The sequence below is a fragment of the Schistocerca cancellata genome, chromosome 1 (assembly GCF_023864275.1).
Source record: "Schistocerca cancellata isolate TAMUIC-IGC-003103 chromosome 1, iqSchCanc2.1, whole genome shotgun sequence".
NCBI lineage: Eukaryota > Metazoa > Arthropoda > Insecta > Orthoptera > Acrididae > Schistocerca > Schistocerca cancellata.
In genome coordinates, this window is record NC_064626.1 from 923,336,369 (window position 1) to 923,351,508 (window position 15,140).

The following is a 15,140-nucleotide window of genomic DNA, read 5'->3' on the forward strand; positions in this document are numbered from 1 at the left end:
GAGGACATCGTTCCTTGAATGATGTTGTAAGTGCTACTTCTCTAGACAATGGAAAAGTTGTTGTTGTTGAGTGCTTATCTAAGTACTGCCACACCTGCCATGGTAACAGTGAAGGACATATTGAACATCAGTGTTCTAAGAATTATGATGGTTACAGTGGAAGTATGGAGTGTGATGGAGCTCTAAAAATATTTCATAGGTCGGTGCTCATTTATAACGTTAGATATACGAAGTACCTAGGCAGTGGCGGCTCCAAAGCTTTCAATAATATTAATGAGTTCAATGTTTACGGTGATACCTTGGGAACAAAACTGGAGTGTTGTGGACATGTGTAAAAGAGGATGGGTGCAAGATTGAAGAAGCTACGAAGAGAAATGAAAGGGAAGTTGCTGTCTGATGGAAAATCTCTGTCTGGCCGAGGCAGATTGACAGAAACTGAAATAGACCTTCTTTAGAGTTATTATGGACTGGCCATTAGACGAACTGCACCTCTGAATGATGTTACAGCAACGAGAAAAGCTGTACGGGCCACCTACTTTCATAAGTCGTAGGCAGATGACCACCCTTTACCACAAAACAGAGGAAAGTGGTCAAATATACCATCATAAGCATTCTCTTCCTGAGCCTGTTATGAATGAAATAAAACCAATTTTTAGAGAACTGAGTGACCGTGTTTTGCTTTGTAAATGTCTTCATGGGGGCATTCAGAATACAAAAGTTTCAACTGTTGCATATGGGAAAGATACCCCAAGAATGTGTTTGTAGGATCAAATACATTAAAAGTTGTTGTACTAGATACAGTGATATGTTTCAATGCTAAGCTGGAAGTCCCGAGAAATTCAGGCATAAAATGTGGCTCTAAGATGATCAATTGCTTTCGTGTGACGGGCAATGGGTGCATGAAACTGAAAGATTCGCTTTTCAAGTTACTAAAGAAGCAAGAAGTGCTGAAAGGAATGCCAAGAGGAAGCTTGAAGATGAAGAAATGCTGCAGGATGAAGACTATGCTTCAGGAATGTTCTGAGGCACAGTTTAAGTGGACTCATATCTTCATTCGCAATTTCCTGCAAGTCGTATTTTTCAGAATTGAGGTACAAATATTTCCTAAAGTTTATAAATCATTGTTCTAATTTTTTTCTGTAACTTGCAATAGTCCATACGTATGTAGTAGACCTAAGCAGAATCAACTAAATTATAGAAAAAATAACATTTTATTAGGAAAATATTTATAAAATTAAAATGTAAGATGTGATATCTTTTTATCCTTGTAATAAACATAATAGGTGGCATTAAATAGGTCTGGTACCTCAGCCATCATGTCACACATATCTGGTAAAAATTTGGTCTCCTTCAAATTTATAACATTGGATTTAATGGTACCTCGATTTGAGAAAGCATCCTGGAAAAAAAATGCACCAATTTCCTTGTAATTTTTGTTAATAACCTTAAGCAGGTTCAAAAATATTCAAAAACTTCTAATTTGTTTAGATAGTGTGCTGCATTATCTGATATCAACGAAAAATCTGTAAAACACATACATTATACCTGTGCCTGAAAGAAATAGGTGTTGTTGTTTACATAATATTGAGCCGTTTCAAATGGCTCTGAGCACTATGGGACTCAACATCTGAGGTCATCAGTCCTCTAGAACTTAGAACTACTTAAACCTAACTAACCTAAGGACATCACACACATCCATGCCCGAGGCAGGATTCGAACCTGCGACCGTAGCAGTCACGCGGTTCCGGACTGAAGCGCCTTGAACCCCTCATCCACCGCAGCCGGCATTGAGCCGGAAAAGTACCCTGTATCCTTAAGACTCACAAGTAAAATTTCTCTCATGTAGACCAATGACCGAAATTGGTTTTAAAATGTACTATTCCTTCATAGATTTGAACGTATAATGCGATGTACTGAAGGCAAATGAACCTGATTGTTGTCTACAGTAACACAGTTTGGCCATGGTTAGTCCACTTTCTGCCACCACGCATGCGCAAACCTCATCCCCTACACGCTTACCTGTCATTCCGCCTCTATGCGCAGAAGCGCCATCCTATGTGAAGCGGGCAATAGTTAAGCTGACGCCAATGCTGTCTGGTGGTGTATGGCATAACTTGCTGCTGCCTCGTCTCTACTCAGCCCCACAGATAGAGTTCTCCTTCATAGTGAGGGTTGACTACAAACATGCCAAATACCAATGATCAACACTAACATTAGCTCCTGAGAAAAAATTCAACTGCTGCGAGGGAAGATATGGGAACTAGACGTTGACACTTCACTACTACAGGAAGTACACTTGGCTATGCTTCCGGAAGCTGTGGGCTATACCACTTCCCCAGCCCTGGTGACCACCTCAGACATGGCATATCCATCTATGCCCACGAGGCCATCCTGGCAGCTGATGTCGTATACCTTCCATCTGGCAGAGACATGGCAATCAACATCTTGGGGACACATATCATCGATAATTCTGCCCTTTCAGGCTCTGTCCACAGACACCTGTACTGAGAAGAAACCGCCCCTTTATTACTAACTTGAGGGTGATTTAAATTCCCCGCACCCTAAAGATCAAATGCCCAATACAACACCTGTGAAGAACTGCACCTTTTCGTCTGTGATCTGTTCCTCCGTGACATTTGGGATGTTTGGCACGGAAATGCCCGTGGATATACTTACCAGCTGGGTCACTGAAGCCACCTTGACAGGATTTACATCTCCTAGGAATTCACACCTGCACTCCAAAGTGCGCACCTTTGGCCCTTGGCCCTTTTGGACCACTGTGTCTACATCTGCAATATTCTCCCCCCACTACAAGTGGTCTGACTGTTGTATACCATGAAAGTTTAACACCTCCCACCCCTACGATCTTGAATGTCTTCCAACAGGTTACTGAGACACTGGACATCTATGAAAATCACTTGCTTAAGTACTGCAAAACCTTGACTTGGTGACTGGAGCTATTCAATGTACTTTGGTTCAGTACATCAAGGAAGTAGCTGCATGTCGCCGACATACTGCAAACTATTTCTACACTGTTCACCATGACTTAGACTCCCAGCCATCCACCCCTGAAACCCAGTAGAAACGCAGCATGAATAAATCACAAATCGTGACCTTGACACGTGATAGACTGCAGGGGGCGGTGGTGGGGACCAGACATCCAGATTCAGTGGGACAGAAACACCCCACCATGCATCACATTGCCTCTGATGGGAAACGATGACGATAACTACTCATCACTGAGATCTACACCTGTTGTGCCCAGCATGCCACTTGTCAGGCCAAAATCAACAGTGACTTTGTAGACCACGACCATATAATGTACCAGGAGGAGGCTATCAACATCCATGCTGAGGAGACTGTGTTACCATACATCACATGCACCCTTGCTGGCAAGGAGGCAGACTAGTTGACGGAGCCAGTTATGTGTGATGAGATCTAGTATGCAATCAACAAAGGTGAAGTAATGAGTCACCTGTCGTCGCAATGTTTCTTGAGTTGTTGATGATGGGCAATGCAATACCATCAGCCTTTCTTACAGGAATTGTTATACCCATCCACAAACCAATACTGGGAGTGATGACAACCATTACTACCCCAGTTTTGCTTAATGCAGGCTATAAAATTTTTGCATGACTCCTGGCCACAAGATACTCCCTTGCATTCTATCCCTGGAACAGACAACTCCGGGTGGCCCAGGTAATATACAAATAGCCACAGGGGAATGTCGCGATTTAATCGCACTGGCACTGGCATGCAGACTCTGTGCCGTGGTGGTTGTCATTGATTTTGACATCACATTCGACAAGGTGTGGCATCATTTATACTCTCAGTAATGGGCTGAATGGGTTTTCCATCCCTATTTATTGCTACCATCCAGCATATGTATGCCAGTGCCACATCCCTGATTCAGGCCAATGGCCATGTGGTTGGACTAGTGACCATACATCGCTTTATAAGGCAAGGTTACTCACTTTCGACATTCCTCTATGTCATAACCTTGGAGCCACTGACCGGGAGCCTTATGACCCACCTTTCTCATCTCACGTTGTGACAGCACACTTTTCATTGTTGTATGTATGCCGACGACCTCTTCCTTTAGTCCACCCATGGACTGAAACACAGATGGTACTCGACTTGATATAAACACATAGAACTGCAGCGGGCTGTACAATGAATGTGGCTAAATCCTTGGCAATACCCATTGGATGTGGCCTTTCACACGAAGACTTAGTGTCCCTCCCATGTGTACAGAATTTATGATACTTTGATATCATTTTCACCTCCACTGTGTGCTACTCCACTGCCATAATTTTTGGCGTAATCTCCTACTTGTCTGCACAGCAATGTGACAAAATCTCCTCCACCAACTCGATTCCTTGCATGTCGAATACCTCAACTGACATGTAGCGTCCAAGATGCTCCATATTGCACAGCTACTCCCACCGTCATCAACTATTGGACGCAGCCTCCACATCTCATTTGGATACTTTCTTACAGATAGTACTCTCTTTAAGGCCTGTTACGAAATGCTCAACCTTCCTCCGCAAATGAGGAGCCTCGGCCTTGCCAATTTGTGACTCTGAGCGGCTTCTTTATACATGGCCACCATGCACAAGCAGTGGAACTTGCTGGACATTCTTACACCTGCGACCATATCCCCATCAGTGCCAGTAGGCCACATTGTACCGGCTCAAATTTCTGATTTCATCATTGACTTCAGTTACTCTCTCTCAATTACTGAGCACACACCTTTCTCAAACCAAAGATTTCTACATTCCACCACTTCGTTGCATATCTCGCAACAATGTCGAACTGAAACATCCGTTGACGCGGTGACCCACAGTCTGTTATTGTGTCCACCAGCCTTTCTTACTCTCCTATGTCCAGGCAATATAGTACCATGTTGCATGTTCGCCACAAATCAACCTCTCCACACAATGAGAGTGTTTGACATTCTGCTTATGTCTGGAAACTGGGTAGACATTTCATTGCTTGCTATCTCTGCATGATGTTGGACTGAACTGACCCATGGACTTTTATCCATCCTGAGGACACTCATTTCCTTATCACCAAAAATCATGCTATTGTATGGGTCAAGGGATGGACGGTCACTTACCTGTAGACTGAGGGCAATAAATCACGCCTTGACTTCTGGCAGTACTTACAAACCATCCACAATGAAATCGAGCACTGACCTCATTATTGCACTTTCTTTCCCAATTACCTTCGTCCCATCTTTACGTCACCCCAGCTTAGCTGGATGGTGCCACACGCGGTCAGCATACCCCCACCCCCACCCATAACCCCCCCCCCACCACCACCCCTTCTGCTGACGTCTGAGACTCCCCGCGCTACATTTCTATATCGTACGCCAGAGTGGGGTAGGAGCATGAACGCGTACCCCTTCTTTTAGACGCTATAATAGACCAAGCGGGGCATTCCCCCAACTCTACCGTGCCCTCGTCCTTGACTTCCGCCCTCCTTTCGTTCACATCTGCACATTAGTAATGACGGGGACAGCGTGACTAGGCCTCGAATGTTGACCACTGCCCACTCTGCCTCCACGCCCTGTCTCCCGAGCAGGAAGATGTCTGCAAGTCGCATCATGCTTCTTCCTTCTTTGTCTACAGCGTTACACATCTTAGATGACTTTCAGTTTTTTTCAGTGCTCCCAAACCTTGTTAATAAAGATTTTTGCAAGCCTTGTCCGAGTGTAGTATCTAATGTTGGTTCCGCCGGAAGCACGGCCTTTACCTTGTAATTTATGCTTGTGCGAATAAAGATGTTTTGTTCAACCTGCTTCCTGTCCCCCCCCCCCCCCCCCAAAAGAAAAAAGAAAAACATCGGAGGAGAGCGGTTCAGTGGAAGTGGGACTCTTCAAAAAGGTTATTTTTATTTATTTATTTATTTATTTTTGTAAGTAAGTAGGAGATTCGAGTTCGAGTCCTGGGCTGGCACACATTTTCCCTCGTCGCCGCTAAGTCTGCGCAGAGTTCTAAATCATCTGATAACATCACTTCCTTTCCTTTCTTCCCCCTTCCCCTTCAATTTACGTAAAAGGTATCACAGTTACGGAACCCATTACGTGCAACAATTGTTTACTGTAAGACGCTTTAACTAGCTAATAGAGGAGGTCTATAACCGGATCGCTTTGGACATATATAGATTACTGAATCGCATCGTGAACTGACTGGCCCTTCAGTACCTGCAAGAGATCAGTTGTCTCTGTCCCTCACGATGTAATAAAATACTAAAGACAGATGGCGTATACCGCGAGTCTTATTAGACCCCGAGAACTTAACAGACGAACATTGCTGCTTTTTCCTCATCATTGTTATCTAGGAGACTTCTGTGACACATTCTTTTAGGCAACGCTAACAGCTGAATGAAAGAAAAAATCGAAGTGTGAGTGCATTAAGCAGGCCTTTGACAAGAGGTGGAAATGAAACTTTTATGGCTACTCACAGGTCGCCATTCGTCTTCCAAAACATTAAAAATACTCCATACCCCCTGGACTGCCCCCCTCCTCCCCCTCACCCCAACCCTCACGATTCAAACTATTGTACGGGCACCCTTGTCAGAAAGCCTTATCTCGTGACAGCATTGACTTAGAAGCTTAAATTTTTTACACCGCCAAGGGACCACAGACCTCAGTATGTGACGTATTTACATCTGTCACAGTTAAAAAGGTGTCTTGACAAACGGACAGAGACAGATAGACAATAAAAAGCAAAAATATTTTTTTCGTATGATATAATTGCAAATTAACAATTTTCAGGATTTTTCCCCTTACTTGTGCTGTGAAATCTTGCTTCTTGTCAAATTTACCCTTTAGGTTTTAATGACGTAAAAGGCCGTATCTTTTTATTGCATTGACTTAGAAGTTTATATTTTTCATACCGCCTAGCGACCGTAGTACTTAAAATGTAACGGAATTTTCAACTTGACACCTCTACCCATTCCTGAGAAACAGGGGTCTTAGCAGTCGGACATGTAGACAGACAACAAAGTAATCTGTAAGGCAGTGGTTCTCAAACTGTTTTGGCAACGGAATAAGTTTGAAACACTAAATATTTTACGGAGCCGTAAGATAAACAGAACCTAGTTTTATGTCCTTTCTTTAATTAAAAATCATTTAATGACAATTATTCTAAAATAGGTATATTATACACTACAATAATGTACAAAACAACACACAATAATACAAAACACAGTATAACACTGTACTGACTCCACTGTAAAATGATGAAATCGTTTCAGTTTGGTGGAGGATATGAAGCTGTTTTTCTTTTTCTTTTTTTTTTCTTTTTTTGATAAACTATTTAATGTCAGGCTTGATAAGAATGAGCTGTATTCCGTATCACACTGTTATGTTGGTCGGAACGGGAGAAGAACATTAAGATCCCGGTGGCAAATTTTGGACATTCCTAACCAACCTTTCACTAAAAATCATCAGGTGTCATTATTTTGAACAATAATTCCATGCTTGAATCTGATATCGTTTCTAAAAAGGATTCATACATTTCGTTTGAATATTTTCTGGCTTCTGCAAATTCGGCAGAAAAGTAATTTGAACCCATGAATTAATTTTCAGTTTTGTTTTCTAGTTTTCATGAAAATACCTCTGAAAGATGTGCATAGACCATGGTTACATTGGACCAGTTCTTCAAATATTTTATTTGGTAATTCTGCTGTCTCACCAATACATTCATTGTTAAAAAGCTTTCTGATTCCCTCTTGCCAACACAAATAATCCAAAAATCTAGCCGGTCGGTGTGGACGAGCGCTTCTAGGCGCTTCTGTCTGGAACCGCGCGACCGGTACGGTCGCAAGTTCGAATCCTGCCTCGGGCATGGATGTGTGTGATGTCCTTAGGTTAGTTAGTTTTAAGTAGTTCTAAGTTCTAGGGGACTGAAGAACTCAGATGTTAAGTCCCATAGTGCTCTGAGCCATAAATCTAATTTTTTAAGGCAGTTGTTTTGTTACTAGTATTGACAACAGTCGTCTGTTTTCCTTGTAGAGACAGATTTAATTTTTCAAGTTTTCCATATATGTGTACCGAAAAGTTAGTCTGAAAAAGCAAGTCACACACTCAAGCGGTCTATTAATTTAAAAGAAATGTCAGATATAAAAGCTTGTAATTCAGCTCTTAGTTCAAATAATCTTGTAAGTTCTTAGCCTGAGATAACCATGTAACCTTGGTGTGAAGCAGAAGTGTTTTATGTCCGCTTCATAATTTTCATACAATAGTTAAAACAATTGCACTGCAGAGAGCGTGATTTAAAGTAACTGATTATTTTGACTACTTCATCAAGAACCAATGTTAGATTTAGCAGCATCTTCTTTATCGCGAGTGCTTGTCTGTGCATGATACAATCACTGGTACTACAGTTTGTCACTTCGTTTTTTATTAGTGATACCGCTTCTGCTGTTTCACCATTCATTGCCTTGGCCTCATCTGTGCGAATATCGTTACAATCGTTCCAATTTATTTAAAAAAAATCTTAATTGTATTCAAAATTTCGTTTCCGGTAGTGTTAGCTGGCAGCGGAATGAATGTCTGTACGGATATCGTAGCATTATCAGCAAGACGACCAGTCCAGGAATATCAGTTGGCTTATCAATTTGCAAGAAGAATTTGTTGTGCTGAAGGCGAGCAACTAGTACTTGTATGATTTAGCCTGCACGATTGTTAGTTCAGTGTGAACCAATGTCGCTCAAAAGCAGCAAAGTAGAAAGATATTTTGCAGATTTTTCATCGAGCATAGGTTATTTTGTGTGTGTCATACGTGATTTTATTAAATTATCAGCGATAGTGTACACTTCCCCACATATGCAGTGCCGTAGCTGACCAAATACGACACCTCTGTGACTTTTTCATTCACAGTTTGGATTGCATAGCTAATAGTTTTTGAATTCTTAATAAGTGGTCTTTCTTATGTACAACAAATTTTCATTTTTGTCTTTGAAAATGGGATGCATATTTTATAATATCGGCGCAACTCAGCAGGTACCATGGAACTATTCGGAAGTCGTCTGCTACATAACATGCAGAGAGGTGAGCCAATAGAATCAACAAATCCGAGACTGATTGAATATTTGTCATAATTTCCTTCTTTCATCTTTAGTGAGTCATCAGAAGTAGTGGGATAAGGCCAGCGTCACCACAATCTGCATTGTTGCCAGATTTATTCAAGATGGCGGATCCAAGATGGCAGCAGTAGATGCAACATCACAATGAAGTCGTGGGGAAGCTCAAATTTTGGCTGGAAAATAGGTCAACTGGACGACCTCCACTAACCTAACCCCTGTCCCCCCTCCACTCTCCCCTCCCCTCCCCAAGAAAATAGTGGGAAAAATTTGGTAGGAGAAAGATACTGGAAAAATAGTCACTTTGGCTACCTCCACTAACCTAAGTCATCCAGCTACCACCTCTTCCGTGGAATTGACAGGAAAAGGACTCAGTCTGTGCTGGGTTGGTGGATATGATGGACATAAGTCTTTATTTTGCATGCAGTGTTTATTTAAACAGTTAGAGTTGTCATAGGCAGTGCTCCATCCGGTGTGTTCATCATGACCTCTGGAGTCTAACTGACCTAGTACACAGTACTGCCACCAGTGGGCACTGTCATCCTTCCCATGACATAATCCAAGATGGCAGTCTGGGGAAAAATGGCAGGACTGAGTCTGTGTCCAGTTGCTGGAGAGGAAGGAGTGTACTTTATTTATTTTCAGTGGAAACTTGGAACAATTGATTTAGGGACAAATCTCACGTAGTTTATTTATTACACTGATACAAAACACTCACTCTGACGTGCCAGTGGTCACAATACATAGCCTACAGACCTGCAAACTGATCGTAAATTACCTAAATAATACAATACACTAATGTACAGACACGCAAACAACTTGTAAATTGTCAAAATAATGCATGTAAAACGCTCTGCAAACATGCTCACTAATTGTAAAATGTCGAGATAATGCATTGCACAGCCTACAGACCTGCAAACTACTCATACATTACTGAAATAATGCAGTATACTGATGTACAAACACGTTCACTACGTGTAAAATTGTCAAAACATAAAGCATGTATAACGCTCTGCAAACACGCTCGCAATGCTTAAACAGCCGAAAATAAAGCAGTGCACAAACACTCATTGCATGTAAAAACGATCATTAAGAAATTCGACTGTGACGCATCAGCAAACTGTTCCCTACAGAGTTCCAAGGCAGAATGATGACCAAATGTGTCAGACGCGCACGTTGACCCAACCTGTCCCACATGCGAGACGCCTTCTACTCAGGCACCTTTGCTGGTGCAATGACACATAGCTTTCTTACCTGCGGGACCAGCAAGATGTTTTCCTAGCAACTCACCCTTGCAAATGCAGCTAAAAGGTTATCAATATTATATTGACATCTCATGCCAATGTAAATGACAGCCAAGTCTCCCTCAGGATGTGCTATAGAAATCTTTTGCAATGCTTTCAGAAGCCGGCCGGGGTGGCCGAGCGGTTCTAGGGGCTACAGTCTGGAACCGCGCAACCGCTACGGTCGCAGGTTCGAATCCTGCCTCGGGCATGGATGTGTGTGATATCCTTAGGTTCGTTAGGTTTAAGTAGTTCTAAGTTCTAGGGGACTGATGACCTCAGAAGTTAAGTCCCATAGTGCTCAGAGCCAATGCTTTCAGAAACTGTTTACGAAAATATTCCAGAACGACGCAGGATGCATTTCTCCTAATGATCCTAATGGGAGAACCTGTCCATTACATATCAATCCCTTCCTGGAAATCATACAGTGCTGCAGAAAGAGTTAACTGTTGCTTTTGTTGTTGTAGGAGCTTTCGTGATGTCTCAGCTTGTCTGCATGGAAATTCTCGCCCTAACAGGACCTGCTTACGAATCTATCCCAGAATAAAGCCAAATGCGTTCTTCCTTATGGTCCTAATGAGGCACTGCGTCCGTCATGTGTTACCCTTCTCAGAAACCGTAAAGTCCTGCTTTCAACATACATCTCAGAAACGGCAAACGTTCGCTCAAGTTCTCACCACTAAAAGCCTTCATCATGTCTGTGCATGTTTACGAAAACACCATTAATCGTATAAGTAGTCTTGTTGTTTGGAAAGAAAGCACTGTCTAAGCACAGATGGGAAAATCAGAACAATTACACAAACAGAATTCGAAGCACTGTCCCATAGAAGAGAAAAATGGCTGGAAAATTCGGTGACCTACACCTGTTGGTCTGGAGATGTCCTAATGGCACAATGGTGGATGAGGGACAGCATCACGCCAGAGATGGATGGTCTGCTTCAACTTGTCTTTGAACACTTCAACTAAGAAGACATCATGTTACTCTCAGAACTTTCCTTAGATACCTTGGCCAATCTTGTTTGAACGAGTCTGTAGAGCCTCCTATGTCCCAGCACAAAGGATGTCTTGTGAACGAATGGATCATTCTGATTGGATCTTACTGAATTCATCCGCCAAACTACTGCTGCTGGTGTGGGAGCACTGTCCGCCATTTTCTGCAGACGAGACTTTCAGTGGCAATTTCACTTAGATCGACATATTGCACTGACAGTTAACCCTTGCAAAAGTGGTCTACAGCTCATGAAATACCGAAAGACACTTCGTCAATTACACTGCTCTGCTACTGTCGAGGAATGCTTGAATTTTTCGGTGTGAAGTCGACACCCAACCCTGCTATATAACCACACACCATATCGATGTAGTAAACACACAATTAGTATCCTGCGCCATAAAAAATCACCAATTCTGCATCCTGCATTTAGCTATCGATCACCAGACACTCATACATATACCACGAACACAGACAGCATAAGCACATGCACCGTATGTACTCCTCACAGCACTAGATATTTCCCTCGAGGTCGGGCGGTCATCCAACGCAGCCGACGCATGACCAGAGTACTCTCAACGGGCCAATGTCACTCTCCGAACTGTTGTACAAAGGTTGGATCGGTTCCCCTCAGCACAAAGGCGTACCTGTTTCTGACCCCGACCTGCTTGCTTGCTACACCCATCTCCAGACTCTTGGATTACAAGAACACACGTATTTTCACACTGTTTACCGGAATAACATATCATTTATGCGATAAGTCTTGATATCAAGAACATAGCGATATCACTTGCATAGCAGTATCACGTGCACAGTCTAATTCCAAAGATATAGACTGGAAATTATTCCTCTAGAACCCCGAAACTTTAGCGAGATGCAGCGATGTGGAGCGTGCTGTAAACCACTGGGTAACTAGAAATTTATCTCGTCTGCGAAGACCCTTACGTGAAAACCCGAGAAAAATAGAGGAAATAGATATTTTCATTTGCGAATAGCGATGTCGGTCATATAACAGGTTCCAAATCATCCTTATAATTTACAAAGTGAAATAATGTGTGTCTCATGTCTAGAGAACCACCAAACGTGCCTTCCACCCTTCTTTCACCTGCTAGATGCACACAACACACAACACAATGGATGTTCTCTCAACCAAATAAAGACAGGAAATGTGCAGAAGCAGTCAACTGAACAATTTACATGGGAGGGAATAATGGTCCAGCGCAAACACACGTCCATATTGAATCTTCTCAAATTTCCACGGAGAACACACGTGATCACGAAGGCTGTCCGGCATATACTGAGTATTAGTTCGCTATTCAGCCGTCTAGAGGGCGACACGATTATGTCACCTATAATCCTGTAGCCCAATTGGCCTTTCCATTCGGACCTCTTCTGCCATTAGCTCAAAAAGTGAATCATTCTCACCGCAGGCCACAGCCACTGCGCGCCACGCACCCCCAGACAGAGTCGCCCTAGGAAACCGGCCACATTTATATTTTAGCACTGTACTTACAAATAAAGATTACGATTGCACCCTCAATCGCATGACATTCGACAGTGAGTGAAGTATCAGATACACCCCCTCCTGACGACTGTGGCTCTGGAAATAGAAATATCTGTACCATTCTTATGATTTAACACAATTTCCCAAGTAAAAAAAAAAAAACTCTCATTCCCTCTGTGGCTGTCGCAGTATTCCACATCAAATCCATACCTTCCCTTACGACAGGACATATCCATTTTCTTTGCACATGTCGAAACACATGTCAAACACGCACACACACACACACACACACACACACACTCACTCACTTTATAAGCCTGATGCTCAAGGCGAATCTCTCACACATCCCCTACTACTAAGTATAATAATTCACCAATAACTGAATGTTGCCGATACGAAACGATGCTGAGCGAAAATCAGCGATGCATGGGCATAAGTTTTTCATCCGAATGGTACCACTGTGTCTTAGAAAGAGAGGCGAAATCGTCTTACATGCCGTCGGTTGTTAAAAACACGATCGCAACGATCATGCTACTGTCACAAGTGGTCTTGGTTCTACAGGCACTCACAAGTGTCGCTAACGATATATATGTTAAAAACTATACAATCCTTATAAATGAAGTGGTTTTTACAAACAAATACCGCGACGCTCAATATAGACGGTGATCGCCGAAGTGTATATTAACAGACCGAAAGTGAGAGTGCACGTCGCCGACGATGTAAGCTCGCAATAAAATCACCGAATTTAGAAAGTGATTCGGCTAAGGAACGTGGCATGAAGCCTGTATTTGCAACGCACTCATGCCGCCATTAAATATTTCTCCAGTATTTGTAACACATTCTGTCTTGATAGTAGATGGTGTGCTGATTGAGGTCATAAGAAATGTACACTATTGTTGCGCTTTCTGGTAGAAATGCTGTCTGCGATTTGGAATCAAGTCTTTCCATTCAACCACATTTCTGCGTTGGATCCTATGGAGAAGTCCTTTAATGATTACAGCCAGTAGTGAATCATATTCGTGGCACTCTCATATCTCGAAACGAGTCACCTTCTTCGAACCTACCTGTTACAGTAAAATTGCAACGTGGTTTTCGATAGTCCCTATGAATCTCGTAACCGCTCCTCAGACTCTGCCCTGCCATCCCTGCAGCTTTGCGCATGTGATCGTTCCAATTTAAGCCAGAACTGAGCAGAAGTCGGAGAGAGCTGTATCTACCACATTCTGCAATCCCTTGTAGAAACTGGCTAAGCTGAGTTAGTACGACAGGACTGTGTATTGACCATTCAGTGGAAATGGGAACATGCTATCGCAGCTCTGCCAACCGTGTACAATGTGTGAGGTGAGCGCCAAACGAAGCGTGCTTCTGCAACACGAGGTAGTATAAAGACAGTACGAACAGTTACGGTGGTGTTTCTTATCGGGAAAATTAGGAAGACTCAACATCATACAGGTACTGGAGTCCGAAGCATCCCCGCAATCCTCAGGGTCCATTCACGTCTATCACCACAATGCTCTATCATCGTTATTCTGTACCATCCAACAGAGAAAAATTATGAACAATAAAAGCTCCGCTATGTCCGAAAGAATAGATACCATCTTCATATATACACTCCTGGAAATTGAAATAAGAACACCGTGAATTCATTGTCCCAGGAAGGGGAAACTTTAGTGACACATTCCTAGGGTCAGATACATCACATGATCACACTGACAGAACCACAGGCACATAGACACAGGCAACAGAGCGTGCACAATGTCGGCACTAGTACAGTGTATATCCACCTTTCGCAGCAATGCAGGCTGCTATTCTCCCATGGAGACGATCGTAGAGATGCTGGATGTAGTCCTGTGGAACGGCTTGCCATGCCATTTCCACCTGGCGCCTCAGTTGGACCAGCGTTCGTGCTGGACGTGCAGACCACGTGAGACGACGCTTCATCCAGTCCCAAACATGCTCAATGGGGGACAGATCCGGAGATCTTGCTGGCCAGGGTAGTTGACTTACACCTTCTAGAGCACTTTGGGTGGCACGGGATACATGCGGACGTGCATTGTCCTGTTGGAACAGCAAGTTCCCTTGCCGGTCTAGGAATGGTAGAACGATGGGTTCGATGACGGTTTGGATGTACCGTGCACTATTCAGTGTCCCCTCGACGATCACCAGTGGTGTACGGCCAGTGTAGGAGATCGCTCCCCACACCATGATGCCGGGTGTTGGCCCTGTGTGCCTCGGTCGTATGCAGTCATGGAGACGGTTGCGAATAGTCCTC